This window comes from Sphaerodactylus townsendi, linkage group LG15 (assembly GCF_021028975.2).
Source record: "Sphaerodactylus townsendi isolate TG3544 linkage group LG15, MPM_Stown_v2.3, whole genome shotgun sequence".
Lineage (NCBI taxonomy): Eukaryota > Metazoa > Chordata > Lepidosauria > Squamata > Sphaerodactylidae > Sphaerodactylus > Sphaerodactylus townsendi.
In genome coordinates, this window is record NC_059439.1 from 9582156 (window position 1) to 9597603 (window position 15448).

Genomic DNA, 15448 nt, shown 5'->3' on the forward strand with positions numbered 1-15448 from the left:
GCAGCTAGTTATCAGCAGACTCAGGTATGATTCAGCGAAGCCTGTAGCACAGCAGAACATCAGAATCATGTCACATACTCCGTGTTTTCTCAGACAGTGCATTCATTTGTTCAAAACATGATCGTATCAACAATATGAACGTGACAGCTTTCACTTGTCTCTGTTCTTTTTAGATACTGACACTCCTTAGTAATTTCGCCTTACAATCTAACATTTCCTACATGGACAACTAACATTCAGGGTCATCTTCCTTTCAGGTAAACGTGGTACCTTCTTGTTGCAAATGGGAGAAGGCCTAAGACCACCTAGTAAGTTTGTGATATGGGTGAGATTTGACCCTGCACCACCACTACCACCCCCAAGTTCAACTTGTTCTCTTAGCCAGCTCCCTAAGAGTTAGCTGACTGGAAGATGCTATCAGAAATAAAATTTGCTTGAGGAATTTCTATAAGCCTACAGATGGAGTAGGGCACTATGTGTCTTCCACTGATAACTTCTGAACTTCTGGTCAAACACCCAAATGCTGGCCAAAAGACAGGAATTATTGTAGTGGTAAATGCATGGGTCTAGCATAGGCTCTGAAGGTAAATGTCATTAGTGGATGCCGCACAGCATACTGATAGCATTCAATCGTGATAAATTAATTCATCTGGAAATCGAGTTCAATATAACAACTTCTGTGCAGAATCCACTATTGTTATCTATTGGACTTAACAGCGCCATTGTAAGCAGGCTTACAACCCTTTAAGACTATAAGGGATGTGTGAAGCAGCTTGTGAAAGGTTTTGGCCGCCCAAGACCTTTCAATGGGCAAGTGGTGAACAGGTCACCAAATAGGAGGCCCCAAATTGAAACAATGACATTTCTCAGGCAGGTGACTCTGGTAGGGCTAAAGCAGGGTGTTCATTAGGTATGCCCGCCTCCAGGTGTGACCTGTGGATTCCCTGAATTACAGAGTTCATCTCTAGACTACAGAGATCAGTTCCTTAGGAGTAAGTGGATGCTTTGGAGGATAGATTACGTGGCATTGTGTCCCACTGAAATCCCTGTCCTCCCCAGGCTCCATCCCCAGATCTCCAGGATTGTCTCAACCTGGATTTGCAACTCTGCCCACTTCACCTGCTGCCATTGGCCAGGGAGGACCTGGCAACAGGAGTGTTCATTAGAGCCAGTTTAGTTAATCCTTGCTCAGACAGATTGCTGAAGGCCAGGATTTATTTCCAAGTTATGAAAAACATCCAGACCCAGATAAGTTCATTACTCTGAACTGCTTCTATATTATCCTTGAGACCTTGCTGATCCCTTTTAATATACCTTTCCCAGACTGGTCATTGTCTCTCCTGACCGTGCAGAGAGAAATTAAAAAGTTAAACACCAGCTTCAAAAAGATGGGCGTTGTGCTTCAGCGACGGGAGAACGAGAAGCCCCGGGGGCTTGTTCTAACCTAACTAAAACGTTTAATTTCCCCGACATTTCCTGCTTTGTGACTTATGCACAGTTTTCATAGCAGCATCTAGATGTTTTGCAGACGTGATTCTCAAAAGTGTGCAGTTGGCATTTTTTTCATTAATTCATCTAATTAAGACATTTCTAGCATGCCTTTGTAATCTTTCAGGGGCCCTTCGGCAGTTTCTAAACACATTTAGAAGGAGCCGTCGTACTAAGCGAACACACAAGCAACATCCAATTGAAAAACAGGAACAGGCGCAAAAAACCATTCATTAATTCAGATACTGCCAACAGAAATCCTAAAACTGGCGAGGCCCAGCTATTGCAGGAGGGTGTCTAACAGATGCCAAACTGTTAGAGCAGCAGTGGCGTAGTGGTTAAGAGCATGTGGTATAGTGGTTAAGAGCAGATGTACTCTAATCTGGAGGAACGGGGTTTGATTCCCCGCTCTGCCGCCTGAGCTTATCTCTGGAGGCTTGTCTGGGGAATTCAGATTAGCCTGTGCACTCCAACACATGCCAGCTGGGTGACTTTGGGCTAGTCACAGTTCTTCTGAGCTCTCTCAGCCCCCCTACCTCACAGGGTGTTTGCTGTGAGGGGGGAAGGGAAAGGAGATTGTAAGCCCCTTTGAGTCTCCTTGCAGGAGAGAAAGGGAGGATATGAATCCAACTCTTCTTCTTCAAACAGCCAGTAAAATTAGGTCTAACAGATTCCAAACAGCCAGTAAAATAGGCTTTTGGTAAATGTAGCTGAGGAGCACATTCCACAGTCTGGGGGTCACAACCAATGAAGTTTTGACTCTGGTAGTCATCTAGTTCACTTCTGGCTAGGAATTCCAGCTTCCAGATGGGACCTGAGTATCCCCTGAAATTGCAACTTACCTCCAAACTGCCAAAATCTGTTCCCCTGGAGAAAGTGGATGTTTTGGAAGGTGGACACTATGATATTGTGCCCCACTGAGGTCCCCGTCCTTCCCAAGCCCCACCCCAAATCTAAGAACCAGAAATGGTTGAGAAAAGCAGAAGGAATAATTAAAATTAATAATATATTTGATAGGTCTTTACTGCACTGTGCTGAAATAAATGTTAAAACAATGTTAAATGGTTAAACTTACAATGATTCAACAGAAATTTGAATGCAAAGATTGTGACGAAACATCAAATTGATTGCACGTGACTGCACTGGTTACATAGATTGACCTGGCCTGTTTCCTCCTCACTCCCCCCTCCCTTCAGTCTATTACTTTCATTTCCTTTGTATTTCTTAATGGATCTGCAGCAAGATTTCTAAAATAGTGAAGGATTAAAGAATCCAGTAGATCTCCAATCAAATGCAGGCCACGTAATTACTCCCAAGTAGAAGCCTCCATTCATTTAGGAGCTCCTATGACAATGAAAAAGTAATTATCTGTCACTGGCACACAGTCTGTGAATTTGTATCCAGTTAGAATAGAATAGAATAGAATAGAATAGAATAGAATAGAATCTTTATTGGCCAAGTGTGATTGGACACACAAGGAATTTGTCTCCGGTGCATATGCTCTCAGTGTACATAAAAGAAAAATACATTTGTCAAGAATCATAAGGTACAGCACTTAATCATAAGGTACAGCACTTAATGATTGTCATATAGGTCTAGTAAGCAATCAGGAAACAATCAGTAGTAATGAAAACATAAAATGTAAAATCATAAAATAAAATAAAATAAAATGTCAGCACAGGCTATAGTCATACAGTCATAAGTGTTAAGGACAGGTAGTTAGTCTTTCATACCATCCATGATCTGAATGGCTAAATGAACCCTCTTTCTGTGGACATGGGTGTCCAGGTACTCTTAAAAGGCAAGAAGAATGAACCATTGCTAGGAGAAATACAGGACCTTTCTTGAACCCAAAGAACCTGTTTTTTCCAGGGGAACTAGTCTCTGTCATCTGAAGATCAATTATAATTCTGGAAGATCTCCAGGCCACACCTGGAGGTTGGTCATCCTAGGAAGGTCCCTTTGCCCTCACTTGAGTATCTAACCTTTGATCCTGGTAGCTCCAAGGTGCCATCAAATCTTTGCCAGCTTTCCAAAGAGCCAGCAAGGCATAGTGGACTCCAATCTAGAGAACCAGGTTTATTCCCCACTCCTCCACATGAACAGTGGACTCTTAGCTAGTGAAGTGGATTTGTTTCCCTGCTCCTACACATGAAGCCTGCTGGATGACCTTGGGCCAATCACAGTTCTCTCAGAACTCTCTCAACCCCACCTGCCTCACAAAGTGTATTGTGGGGAGAGGAAGGGAAAAGGTGTTTGTAAGCTGCCTTGAGACTCCTTATAGGAGAGAAAGGCAAGGTATAGAACTCTTCTTTCAACTACCTGACCTTCACTCCCTGAAGAACTCCAACAATGTTCAGACTATAGTTGCCAACTCTAGCTGGGAAATTTCAGGAGATCTGGGGGATTCTGCCTGTGAATGATGAGGTTTGACTCATTTGAGGATGGCAGGAAGCTTAGCACAGTGAAATGCCATGGCGTCTACCCTCTGAAGCAGCCATTTACTACAGGTGAACAAGAGAACCCCATGCTCCACCTGGAGGTTGGTAACCTGAGTTCACACCAGATTCAGATCCTTTTGGGGACATGTGTACTGTAATTGAAAAAAGACCACCTCTGTAGACAGAGGATGCCCCCAGAGAGCAGATCATGAACATTCATGAACTGTGCAGGCCTACAACACAACCTAGGACCCAAAAATATGTAGCCTTTCTCCATCATTTTGGTTTCCTTTCATTTGACTAATAAGTAATTTATCAGAAAGTGCATAAAGCTGACAGGTAGCCATGTTGATCCACTAGCAAACTCCCAGAACAGCAGTTGTGTTAAAATCCATGCATGTGCTGAACCAAATTTCCCTGATTCAGCTGAGCCTCATGGACAACCTGTTTGGAAAAACTGTGCATCTGCAAAATTTATACGCCCCTTTTCCTGGGACTCTGTTATTTAGCAAGGAATAATTACGTTCATCTCTCATCAGCCCAGGAGACAGGAACTGAGAAGAGCCTGTATGACATCAATACACTTTTGAGTAGGAAACAAAGATAAAATCACAGATGTTCTTTTGCATTCATTGGAAAAAAGGGGAATTTGTGCTGTTCCCAGTTTGTGTTGTTATCATTGCTATCGTTTTTCAAAGGGCTGTGCCCAGAGGTCTCTGTTACATGCAGGTGTTTGTACACTCACCCACATTTATATTAGGTTTCTAAGCCAAAGCTGTGGTTCTTAATGGATGTGGGTGTTGAGTGGGAAGAACCTTTTCACTAATTTCCCCTTCCATGGATACTGTCTATGTGTCAAGAATGCGTTCATACCAGTTTTCCAGAAAGTGAATCTGAAATGCTTGACTCAAATAGCAAGGGGAGAGATGGGTTTGGATCCAATGAAGTATTTCCACAGATGGAAGGGTTTCTGCTGATACAGCATGACTTTCTTTCCTCCTCAATTCAATTGCAACCCAAAATTCCTTGCCTAATTCTTCCTTCCTCCCATAAAGTGTTCATCTAATTCTTTTCCATACTGCTGCAATTGCTGAGCAGAGACTTGAACCCAATACTCCCTGGTTTGTCTAACATTCCACCTATGGTTCTACCTGAAAGCTGCCAACCCCCAGTGGCTGGAGATCTCCTGCTATTATAACTGACCTCCCTGCAGGAATACACAATCAAAGCACTCCTGACAGATCACCATCCAGCCTCTGTTTAAAAACCTCCAAAGAAGAAGCCTCCATCATACTCCGAGGCAGCGCATTCCACTGTCGAACAGCTGCTATTGTCAGGAGGTTCTTCCTAATGTTTAAGTGAAATCTCTTTTCCTGTATCCTGAATCCATTACTCCTTGTCATAGTCTCAGGAGCGGCAGAGAACAAGCTTGCTCCATCTTCAACATGATAGCCCTTCAAATATTTAAACATAACTATCATGCCACTCCTTAACCTTCTCTTCTTCAGGCTGAACATACCTAGCTCCCTAAGTTTCTCATCATAGAGTATGAATTCCGGACCTTTTACCATTTTGGTCACCCTTGTCTGGACCCGTCCCAACTTGTCAATATCCTTCTTGAATTGTGGTGCCCACAGTATTCCAGCTGAGGTCTGACCAATGAAGAATAGAGAGGTACTGTTACATCCCTCGATTTGATGCAACACAGAATCACATTGGCTTTCTTGGCTGCCTCATCACATTGCTGCCTCATGTTCAGTTTGGGGTCTAATAAGATTCCCAGATCCCTTTCACATGTACTGTTGTCAAGTAGGTGTCACCCATCCTATATCTGTGCATTTCATTTTTTCTGCCTATGTGTAGTATCTTACATTTATCTCAAAATTCATGTTGTTCGTTTTGGCCCAGCTTTCCAATATGTCCAGGTCATTTTCATCATCTGGGATATTAGCCCCCTCTCCTAATTTGGTGTCTTCTGCAAATTTGATTAACATGCTGAAGCTCCTCTTCTCAGAAGACTGAGGCTACCTCATGTCCCCCCCCCCAAAAAAAACAAAGAAACTCCCCCACACACAAAAATCCCCACTCAAAAAACAAACACACAGGCCCTCAAAACACACACACTGTTTTAAGGCTAACCCCCCCACCCCCAACACAGTTCTCCGTTCAGCTGCCTTCTGCTGCCTTTCAGATATTATGGTGCGTACTACTGTCCGCACAGCAAATCTAAAGCGGGTTGCAGGTGGGATAAATGAACCTGTCCTCGTCCCAGGCTGTTCACATGGCTGGCTGGTTATTCCATCCTTAACCTGTGTTTATTGGCCCGTGCAGATGTTTGCATTGAAATCAACCCACCTATCCCCATGCACTCCCCATTTCAGCTCAGCGTTATTCTGACTTTTCAGAAAGTCTTGCCCATCAAAGAGTATGTAACTGTGTTGGATCTTTCATTGTTCACAATCTTGGCCCCCTGAAGAAGTTGAGAACACACCTTCCAGCCCCTCTTTCATCAGGAGCTTTCTAACAGGTCAACCCTAAACACTCTTCTAAATCGACTGAAGCAGTGGGCTTAGTGATGGTGGAAAGTGCTTTCAGGTCACAGTTGATTTATGGCAACTCCATAGGGTTTTGAAGGCAAGAGGTAGTCACAGGTGGTTTGCCATTGCCTGCCTCTGCATAGCAACCATGGACTTCATTGGCAATCTCCCATCCAAATACTAACCAGAGCTGACCCTACTTAGCTTCTCAGATCTGATGAGACTGAGCTAGCCTGGGTCATCCAGGTACAGGTGAGTGATGTTCAGCGGTGGTTTGCCATTGACTACCTCTGCGTAGCAACCCTGGACTTCCTTGGTGGTCTCTCATCCACAGAGGCGTAGCAAGGGGGGAAAGTGCCCGGTGCACTGATGCATCCTCCACCCCACCACGCCCCCATCCTACCCCCTGAATCCCCTAACCATGCCCCCACAGGGCTGTATGCCCAGTACGTCACGCACACACACACACCGTCCCCTTGGAGCTACGCCTCTGCTCACCCAAATATCAACTCGAACCGATCCTGCTTAGCTTCCAACAGCTGATGAGATCCGGTTAGCTTGGGCCATCCAGATCAGGGCAGCATGGGTTTAGGAAGGTGTAACTCTGTTTAGGATTACACTGCAAAGTTCCTACTTATATATCTTTGCCCACACATCCCTTGGTCCTTGAAGAGCTTACATGCTGGAGTCAGAAGAAACACCATGTAACTGTTTTGTAGTTCTGGCCCAGCTGGCTTTCCAATTGCAAGGTGATCATTCAGAAGACAAAATGTGAGATGGAAAAAATATGCACCAACAGATTTCTAGCCCTTAAGCCACTGTCCAAGTGGCATATGGTTCATAAGGTGGAGCTGTGTAAGGAATTCCATAGAAGCAGAAATAAAAGGCTCTTTGGTGTAAAAGACCGTTTATTCAGACATCTTAGAAAGCTCATGTACACGCAGTGGCAGGAATAAGATCTCCCGCCAGAAACACAGGTTATAACTCTGTCCATCCCATCCCCCCTCCCGGATTCCCATGGGAATGGAGGTCTCATCTCCCTCGCAGAGATAAGGTCTCCGCCGGAGAAGCTGGCCCATCGCCCGGGCTGTGGAATGTAGTCAAGGCCAGGCGGCTGCCCCTCTCATCAACACCATTGAATCCTTTACACTCTGCCTCCCTTAAAAAAGACCCCTCCCCTCCAGGTTTGTGCGGAAAGGCGCGGTGGAAAGCAGAAATAAGGGCAGGGGCGTCAATATTTTCGAATAAACCCATTGATTATACCCAGAGGAATACTCCCACCCAAGAGACTAAATATTGTAAGCCGCTACACAAAAGCGAGAGTCCAGGATGGCGCCAATTTCGGTAATGCTTGTGGCCATCAATAATAGTCGGTGGGGTCTCTCCGCTGGTCGTACAGGCATCGGAACGGAGCCTCCTTGAGTAAACTGGAATGGAAGACAGGATGAATGTTACTAAGAGAGTTAGGCAAATCCAATCGGCAGTGACATCATTAATCACTTTAGTAATCTGAAAAGGTCCCACTTAATCTTTGCCTAGCTTAGAAAAATTTATGCACGCCTCTCTGAGATTTTGGTAGACAATACACCCAGGCGCCACACGAGAGGGAAATCCGAGCGGTGCTTATCCGCTGCAGCTTTTGGGAGTCTTTAGCCTGTTGCAAGGCAGTCTGACCGCTTTCCACCCTCGCCAGAGAGATGAAATCCATTGTTGAAACTCTGGAGGATCCAATGCTTCCGCAGGTAGTTGCGCAACGGCGGAAGGAGCGACCGGACACAATTTCAAGGGGTCTTTTGTACTGCTATGAACCGCATTCTTATAGGCGCATTCTGCAAACGGACTTAGTTCGCAACAATTGTCTTGGTGGTAGTTGGTGTAACAACGTAAATACTGCTCTAGGGTTCTGTTCGCTCTTCCTCCGACTCACCGGCCACTTTGAACGTGGTAGGGCGGCAACCGCCGGGCGGCCCCTAACAACCCCTAGAAAAGCTTTCCAGAACTTTGAAATGAATTGGGGTCATGGGTCGGAGACCACCTTTAACGGGCGGAGTGCAGACGGTAAACATGCTGAATGAACAGACGCTTAACTTAGGAGCGGAGGGGATGGAAGCACACGGGATAAAATGGGCTTGTTTAGAAAATAAGTCCACCACCACCCACAAGACCGTGTTGCCATGACTTTCTGGCAAATCTGTAATAAAGTCCATGGAGATGACTTCCCAGGGCGGAGGCCACCGGGAGAGGTTTCAACAGACCATGGGCTTTCCCGAACGTCTTGGCTTCTGCACAAACAGAGCAAGCAACCTTTAATATATGTCTTCAATGTCCTTAAGCATCGCTACCACCAGAATTGACGGCGGCCAAATGCAGAGTTTTAGAAAGCCAAAATGTCCAGCCGAAGGGCATCATGGCAGGCCTCGAACCTGCTTATGGAGGGGGAGGCACGCATCAACAATCCCCGCCGCCAAACGCCATTTTCCAAACGGTAATTGGGAGTCAGCCTCGAGGTTCTCGTGAGCTCCCCGCCTCCTCAAGTTCCCCGTGAGGGAAAGGAGAGACCAGGCTGGGAATGGGCGAGAAGGAGGAGTGGGATGTCTGAGATCGGGTGACAGCCAGCCCCAATTGGGAGGGAGAGAACAGTGCTGAATGTCCCGTAAGCTGGCTCCACCCTCCCTCGGTAGGCCAGAGCGCATCAGCCAGTTTATTGGTTTTTTCCGGGAAAAAATGGACCGTGAAAGAGAAACGAAAAGAAATCGCCCAACGGAAGTTGCTGACATCTTGAGGGGGGGGGGTGGAGAGGGCGGCCAAGTTCTTGTGATCCGACCAAACTTGAAAGGTGTTTAGCCCTCCAGCCAGTGGCCAAGTGGAGAGTGCTACTTTAATGGCCGCAGTCTCTTTATCCCTACAGTCCAGTTGAGTTCAGCAATCGGAGAATTTCTTTGATAAATAAGCACACGGAACCAGCCTATCATCTTTATTTCTCTGCAACAGGGCTGCCCCAAGCGCTTTGTCCGAGGCATCCACGTGAACCACAAACGGGAGATCTGGGTCAGGGTGCTTTAGGATAGGTTCGGTGGTAAAAGCAGACTTTAAAAGCTGAAAGGCTGTCTGACATTCTTCGGACCAGGAAAGGGGGGGCCCCGGGCTTGGCGGACAGTGGATCTTTACCCTTAGTGCGTAAGAGGTCTGTGGGGGGGAGAGTCAGTTCAGCAAATTGGGGTATAAAGTCACGATAGAAATTACCAAACCTAGAAAAGAATGGAGTTTCTTTCCGGTTGGTAGAGCAGGCCATTGGAGGACCGCATCAATCTTAGCAGGGTCCATTTTTAGGCCCTCGGCTACAGATCCGTAACCCAAATAGTCAATAGAGGTTTGGTGGAAAACAGCACTTGGAAAGTTTGGCAAAGAGGGAGTTGTTGAGCAAGCGTTTCCATACTTCCCGAACCAATGCTTCATGCTCCTCCATGGTTTGTGAATAAATTAAAACGTCATCTAAGTACACCACTACTCCCTTGTACAATAAATCATGGAGAACTTCGCTGATAAGGGCCATAAAAGCTCCGGTTACCTTTAACCGAATGGCATTATTAAGTATTCAACCTGTCCAAACTTTGTGTTAAATGCAGTCAAGTGTTCATAGCCTTCAGCAATTCTGACCCTGTAGTAAGCTTCTCTCAAGTCCAACTTAGTAAAGATGCGCCCTTTGCCCAATCGCCTAAAAGGTCCTTGATCAAAAAGGCAAAAGGGTATTTATTGGACAGGGAGACTGCATTGAGACCTCGGTAATCTGTGCAGAGCCAGTAAAGACCCATCTTTCTTTTTTACAAACAATACAGGAGCAGCATGTGTGTGTTGGTGGCTCACCGTGATGAACCTCGAAGGCTGAAATGGTTGGTTCTTATCTAAGAAGGCACGGTTCCTTCTCCTCATTGGGACTCATGCGGTAGATTCTACCTTTGGGCAGTTGCCCTGGCTGTATTACGCGATTTTGCAGTCAGTGTCTCTATGGGTGGCAACTGATCGCATTCTTGCTCCTGAAATACTCTGGCTAGATCTTGGTATCACGCCGGTGGGATGCCGGTAGAATTGAGCAATGTCGCTGATGAAGCGGGGGGGGGGGTTGTGTCAGGAGAAGTCGAGTTTTCCCCCCAATTCATGTGTTCCCCGCAGGGAGGGTCAGTGAATTCCAAGATCCTTTCTTTCCAAAGGAATTTTGGTTCATGCAACAACAACCATGGCATGCCCAGAACTATGGAGTGTTTAGCCACTGGCGCCAGAATAAAACTAATTTTCTCCCAATGGTCGGGCGAGCGGAGGAGAACCGCCGCGCTTTTGAACTGGGCCGGTCCTTTGTTCGAGAGGACTACCGTCCATTTGGGTGAATGGTATGGGCTTAGCCAGGGGGACTTGGTCTAGACTCTAGCTCCTCCGCCACCTGAGGCCGCATTAAGCAATGGGAGCAGCCAGAATCCACAAGGGCTGAGAGGCTATAATGCGAAAGTATGCTTAGCGTTGGCCAGAAACGCTTGGATTGTAATGGGAGCTGCCTTCACTCACCGCGTCTGGAGTCGAACCCATGTCCATGGGGTTGAAGAAAGGCAAACAGCTGCTTCCTCCTCCGGTCAGCTTTCGATGACTGCCTTAGACGAGCCCGCTGGGGGCGTAGCCCTGATTTTGCGTGGTGGCTTGGCAGATGGGGTGCGCGCGTCGGAGCCGGTTGGCTTCTGTTTTTTTCGGGCAGTTGGCGGCTAGATGACCTGGACCTCCGCAGTAAAGACACAATCCCAGTCGGCGACGGGCGCTCGGAGGTGGTCTCGTAGGCGGCTGGCTTGGCTTGGTGGACGAGTGGCAGGCTTCGGTGTATGTCCTCGCACGAAGCTGCATTCTACGAGACGCCACCTGGGATCCCAATTCAATCCAATCAGCAATAGCGGGGACCCGAATTAAAAACACCGCTTTCACGCAGCTTGCCGCCGACAGCATCCGAGAAATATTCGTGATTTCATGCGCTCCAGGCCACTCAGGAGGGAGTCGAGCAGCCGCCGCATCGTAAAATTCACGGGCAAATTCTGCAAACGAGCGGTTGCCTTGCTGAATAGTTTTGATGGTGCGGATAGCTTCATTTTCCGCATCTCGGATCTTGGAAGCCGAGCCCTTAAGGCTTGGAGGAATGTGCTGGGTACCGCGGCGAAAATCTTCATCTTGCAGGTTCAAAAGAGTCACAAACCAGTCGGCTGCTGCCCCATCCAGGACTGGAGCCGGATGTCCCGTATTTTTTTCGGGCCAGACCGGGTATAAATCGCCATAGTCCTCCATGTGGGCATCGAAGTTGCAAGATGAAGTAGGGAAGTTTGCCGGTCCCATCAAAACGGGCAGGTATTGAGGTTCTGTAGTATCCCCTCTCCACGTCCCGCAGGGCGGCGCGGTTGCGCCAGGTTGAGCTGGGTTGAGGCAGCGGTTTGCGCGAGGGGCCGGAACCGGTGGAGGTATCAACGCCGGTGCCGCTGGTGTTCCGTGGGGAGCCGGTCCTTGGAAGGTGGTTGGACTCCAGCAGCGCCGCCTCTGGCTACCGCTGTACCCGCGGACAGCGTAGACTCCAACTTGGGTTGTCCTGGTCTGCTGCTTCTTCAGTTCCTCCAAGGCAGCCAGCTCTCCTTGCGAAGTCAATGCATCCTGGTGCGATGCAAAGCTGCTTTCTCTCGCTCCAATTTAGCCAGTTCGTCCCGCTGAACAGCTGCAGTAAGTTCACTTTGAGTACGCAAGGCCTGGAACACTTTCGCTGACGCTGTAAGTTCAGCTTGGAGTGTTCCAGGACTTTATCATGGACTGATAGATTCTGGCGATATTGCCGTTGTAGGCGCGCATCTTTGGCACGGTCCAATTCGAAGTTGGACTTCTTTATGCGCTGCTGCCCCGGTCTCTCTGCAGGTTTTCACGCTCTTGCTGCAGCTGTTCCCCGTTCCTCTTCCCATAGCTGGCGTTCACGACGGCCCATGCTTCTTGGGCATCTCGCAGTCGGGCCACTTCCTCATCCCAGCTCTCTTCGATGGGAGAGGGAACAGATCCGCTGGGAGTGCAGGCTTTCTCCGGACTCCTCGCCGCCTGACGCTGACATCGTGCTCCACCGGGTGGCTCCGCGGGCATCTCTAGGTGCAGCCGCTGGTCCGGGATCAGGGGTCCAATCGGAGGACGGCACGGATACCCCTCCCAATCCCTGGTATAGTCCCAGTGTCACCGTGGTCTTCGGATCGGGCCCAGTGCTATGCCACGGTGGGTCTTTGGGAGCATCAACAACACGGCAGTCCAGGAATCGTTCAATGGATTCCTGGGCCGTCGCATGGAAGGTGGTCAGGCCCGCCTCTCCCGTGACAGGTTGCATCTGAGGTTTGTAATCCATACGAAAACGGTAGATATCCGGATCCACAGGCCGATCCATAGACAGCGCCCCAAACGACCTGCTATGTAAGTCCCCATGGTCGCTCTTCACGCCCCTCGCTCCAACGGAGTAAAGGAAGACTCGTGCTGATACGAGGACGGAAAGAGTCACCAGCGAGACCCGTTCTCCCGCCGGTTCCTCCAGATCCAGAAGGGAAAGGTCGGAGCCCTCTTTGGGGGCTACCGCACCTTCCACAGAAACATCCAACCTCTCCATGCCGAGACACCAGAGGTCCACTGCACTAGGAATATAGATGAATTAAGATTCCTGCCACAATGTAAGGAATTCCATAGAAGCAGAAATAAAAGGCTCTTTGGTGTAAAAGACCGTTTATTCAGACATCTTAGAAAGCTCATGTACACGCAGTGGCAGGAATAAGATCTCCCGCCAGAAACACAGGTTATAACTCTGTCCATCCCATCCCCCCTCCCGGATTCCCATGGGAATGGAGGTCTCATCTCCCTCGCAGAGATAAGGTCTCCGCCGGAGAAGCTGGCCCATCGCCCGGGCTGTGGAATGTAGTCAAGGCCAGGCGGCTGCCCCTCTCATCAACACCATTGAATCCTTTACAAGCTGCACAGTTGGGAAACCCAGAACTAATTAGGAAGTTCATAAAAGCCTTTGTTTTTACAACTTTTACTGTGTTTATTGCATTGTTTTCTAATTTGGGGATCCAGTTTGAATGCATTGTTCATAATATTTATTGCATTGTTTTTATGCACTGTTTTTAAAAATTGCCATTTGCCTCGAGTTTCAATGAGAATGGTGAATACAAATGAAGTAAATAAATACAACTAAACAAATGTGTGCAAGAAAATTGTTACCAAACTATTTCACTTTATCCCCAGGGAGCCTGGGGAACCGAAGACAGAGATATTTCCTTACATAAGCATTTCCCTCTTTTCAGTGTCAGTGCTTGCTGGAAATAATGGCTGATTATTTTCTAAATGAAATTCTATGGCCTGGGGTTTGCAACGTGCAGAATGCAAAGACCATGGACTCTTCCAGGTGGAGCTGTTACAATAAGTGGAACATAGGGCTGTCTGAATCAGACAGATGACATATCCTTAGCAGGCACACTCTTTCAGGAAAAAGAGCTCTTGTGAAACCTCTAGCAATAAGTTCCTAGAGAGTACTGATTCCCAGCCACAATTAGCGACACATTAACTTTTATCTGATGTAGGAAAGAAGGCCCTGCTTGTGGACACTTATTAGATGACATGAGCTGTAACTCTAGGGGTGACCACTGTTTTTTTCCATAGCATTTTGTGTTTGGGTTTTTTAAACCCAGTAATTTTTGGCAAAGCTGAAAAAGTTGATATCCGTCGACTTGATTCAGCTTTACTGAATTTTTTTTCGTTTTTAAAACTTGAACCCGAAATTTACTGGTTCTCCTTGCTATGGCTTCACAAGATCTCATGGACTTGAGAAGCCATGGTGTCACTTCTCTGAATGCTGAATTTGGAACCGCTGAGCTCAGCATTTAGTTCTCTCCCTCCCCTGCCACTTCCCAAGTCCACAGTGTCAAATGCTGTGGCTGGCATGGTGAAGTCATGAATGCCCATGAACAAAATAATGGAAATTTTATGAACAAGCAGGAAGCTGCAAGGCCTTGAGAGGCGCATAGCCTTTCTTTTTCCATTCCCTGAAAACCCTGAGAGCAGCAGTGGCGCAGTGGTTAAGAGCAAGTGTACTCTAATCTGGAGGAACCAAGTTTGATTCCCCGAATCTCCACTCTGCCGCTTGAGCTGTGGAGGCTTATCTGGGGAATTCAGATTAGCCTGTGCACTCCAACACACACCAGCTGGGGGATTTGGGCTAGTCACAGTTCTTCTGAACGCTCTCAGCCCCACCTACCTCACAGGATGTTTGTTGTGAGGGGGGAAGGGAAAGGAGTTTGTAAGTCCCTTTGAGTCTGAGGCCTCTTCTGCACACGCAAAATAATGCGTTTTTAAACCACTTTCACAACTGTTTGCAAGTGGATTTTGCAATTACGCACAGCTTCAAAGAGCATTGAAAGCAGTTTGAAAGTGCATTATTCTGCATGTGCGGAATGAGCCTGAGACTCAAGGAGTCCCTTTGAATCTAAGGAGACTCAAGGAGTCCCTTTGAGTCCAAGGAGACTTTCCTGTAAGAAAAGAGGGGATATAAATCCAAACTCTTCTAATAGCATCTCCTCTTTTCATGGCCCCCTCCAGTGGTGGAATTCAGCAGGTTCACACCACTTCGGCAGAACCGGTTGTTAAAATGGTGCTTCCTACCTGCCAACTAACCTACCAGTTATCTATCTCCTATCTTCAGCTATATTGATTATTTATTTACTTCATTTATACCCCAACTTTCTCCACAATGGGGACCCAAAGCAGCTTACATCATTCTTCTGTTCCATGTTGTCCTTACAAATACCCTGTGAGGTAGATTAGGATGAGTAGGTGTGAGTGGCTCAAAGTCACTCAGTGAGCTTCCACAGAAGAATGGAATTGAAACCTGGGTATTCCAAATCTTAGGGCCTTTCCCCACTTACTTTAATCCCCCCTATGCCGCGC